The sequence below is a fragment of the Chiloscyllium plagiosum genome, unplaced genomic scaffold (assembly GCF_037043375.1).
Source record: "Chiloscyllium plagiosum isolate Xiang-an unplaced genomic scaffold, Cpla_swu_hap1 HiC_scaffold_173, whole genome shotgun sequence".
Lineage (NCBI taxonomy): Eukaryota > Metazoa > Chordata > Chondrichthyes > Orectolobiformes > Hemiscylliidae > Chiloscyllium > Chiloscyllium plagiosum.
Genome location: NW_028270312.1, coordinates 257,782 through 260,613, shown reverse-complemented (window position 1 = coordinate 260,613; position 2,832 = coordinate 257,782). Strand labels below are relative to the sequence as shown.

General features: G+C 44.1%; 1 non-coding gene across 1 annotated transcript; it reads left to right on the top strand.

Annotated features, from left to right (window-relative positions):
* The first annotated feature begins 2,319 nt into the window (after positions 1-2,319).
* On the top strand, positions 2,320-2,411 carry trnar-ucu (transfer RNA arginine (anticodon UCU)). The gene is given in 2 exon segments: positions 2,320-2,356; positions 2,376-2,411. It is a non-coding gene; the product is annotated as a tRNA-Arg (tRNA).
* Positions 2,412-2,832: the final 421 nt, after the last annotated feature.

Genomic DNA, 2,832 nt, shown 5'->3' with positions numbered 1-2,832 from the left:
GTCTACATACTACAGAAGCGCTGACCCCATGGTTAAAACACAAATCTCCCGACTCCAGCATCGAGCCTCATTAATTATGATGGGGGACTTACAGTCACCTTGACAAAGTCGCTTGAGTGTATATGATTTTCCGTTGAGTGGAAAAGTGAACCAGAATTGACTTTCTGGGTGTACCGGTACACTAAAGAAGATATTTGATAATTCCGTGGCAGAAAACCATTTACTGTCAGGTGGAATTCGAACTGAAATAGTACAAGGATTAGGAACATTTGGGGCGGGCGGAACAACAGCATAATTGACTACCTGCTGGTCTTGAACAAAGCTCCGTTTCCCCGATTCACCTGGAATGTTTGCCTTTTTGACCAGAAAAATGGGGGCTCTCACCGGTGATTATCCACAGGGGATTATCACTCAAGCTTTCAGGAGGGATGCAAAGTAGTATCCTTTGGTAGTCTCGTGTTTTAACGGGTCTCGTGCTCTGCATGGGCAATACTCAGATTTCCGGGCTATCCTTATGGGTTCACAGCTACCTATGAACCCCACATCACGTTTGCCTATTGCCCTGCACTCAGTAGTGACCCTTCTTAATCTTGGGTCCGAAACATCTACCATAACTAATCGCCAGGCTACCCTTTTGGCGGGGGTTACCTGGACTGCTCTATCTGCCTGAGTTAGCCAATTTAGTTTCTTCATATCTGTCCTTATGTGTGTATTGAATCAGGTACCCACGTCGTCGCTGAAAACACAATCTTTCGTTTTTTTGTGCCTGCAGTATGCATCGTCTCAAATCCTGCCACCTCTCGCTGGATGCCTTCGCCAATGGTACGTGAGGAAAGGTGTCTTCCACATCAAAAGGATTTTTTTTCTCATTCCTTGACTGTTTGTCCCTGGTATGGTAGTTTACTGGCCTTGTATGTCTGCTATTATTTCGGTTTAACTTTACATTTTTTTTTTGTCTGTCTGCAACACATGCCTCTGCAAAGTCAAATAATTACTTATTTGTTTTCCTGTGCTTTTATTGGATTTAAAATAAATGTTAATTTACCATTACAATGGGCATTAAATTATTTTACAGGTTGCAGTAACAGCGAGGGCCGAAGTGCCTGTCCTGCATTGTGACGTTTGTTGTTGTCAGTTACGTTTCCTGCTGGTTTCAGATATTTCTCCTCACTCTGGAAGCTCCCGGTCGCATGGTCCAGAGATTTCTCTGCACTTCAGCTAATCGAGGCAACTGTATTTCCTGCTCAGAATGTGATCTCTCTCCAATGGAGAGAGGAACATTAAGTCGCTGACAAAGCTGAGATCACTTACGTTCTGTCCAGAATCAACAAATACCATCCCGATGTTCCAGTTCCTGTAACTTCAACATTACACTATGTTCCCACCCTTCAGGCTCTCTGCTTATATTCCTGATGAAAGGCTGTTTGCCGAAACGACGATTTCACTGCTCCTCGGGTGCTGCCTGAACTGTTGTGCTTTTCCAGCACCACTCAAATCTAGACACTGTGTTCCCAAGCCATCATTTCAGTCTCTGGTCTGCTGCAGTGCTCCTTCAAGACACAACATAAGCTGTAAGATACGCAACTAATTTTCTACCGACAGACCATGAAAACTTTTGGACCCAACATCAAGTTCAATAATTTTAGAAACCGTCTGCCGTCTTACACATACTTCACCCACCCTCCCTTCCCATTAGTTCTGAAGACGGATCATTGGACTCGAAGCGTTAACTTTCCTTCCTCAGCAGAGATAGACAAGAGCTGCTGATTTTGTTCGGACCTTTTGGTTTTTCTTCTGAGAACTTTGTTTTTCTCTTGTAATCGCCAGATACTGGAAGCGTCTGAATGCAGGAGGAGAATTTCACAGGAGATGAAAAGAATGGCAAGGATTTGACCACTCCCATTGTGAAGGTACGCGAGCTAGGTTGGGGATGTAACTCTAAGCGCAGAGAAGGCTGAATAAGAATCCGATTAACGTGCTCATTTTATGAAGAGGATAGATATGTGTGACAGGGATAAGCCTGTATTGGGAAGGAACAGAGTAACATAAATGAAAGACAGGAGACAAGGAGGAGATTTGGGAATAATACTTTCACCTGTAGAGTATTGATTATCTGGAAATTATTATCTGAACATGTGGTAAAGGTAAGTGTCATGAGAACGTTTCAGCAGTCTGTAGCTGAACACTTGATGAGCCAGAGCACTAGTGGATAAGGACCAGGTACCAGAAAGTGTGACGAGGACAGACAGGCGCGAGATTGGTGTCCTGAATGCAATGCATCAAAGGCAAACTTGTGGGCTTAACGGCAACATAAGGCGCGGCTCTGTGGCGCAATGGAAAGCGCGTTGGACTTCTACATCTCTATTCAGGTTGCGATTCAAAGGTTGTGGGTTCGAATCCCATCAGGGTCGTGTTTTAATTTATGTTTTGCAAAGTGGTCAGACCAGACTCGGCTGCTCATCTGCAAAACCGGTAATATTCGTGCATAAACCGAACTGTCTCGAAACGGAACACTTTCCTCCCACAGATGTACATTATCGATGTCTATTTATGGTAGAGATCGATAAATGCCTGTTAGCCAGTACGACGTTGTGGATGGGCTGGAAAAAGACATACAATTGTTGTGTGAGCCATGATGATATCAAATTACGTGGCAGGACAGGATCGGTGTTAAGAATGGCCTCCTTCTGCTCCTTTGTGTCTGTGCCATTTCTGGCCAAGATTTTTAAATAATCACATTGAGGACAATATGAAGTAAACGCCAAATAATATTTTGGTCTCATCTCCACTTTGCTTCCCTCCCGGCTGGAATCGACAGCTCTTGTTTCAGCT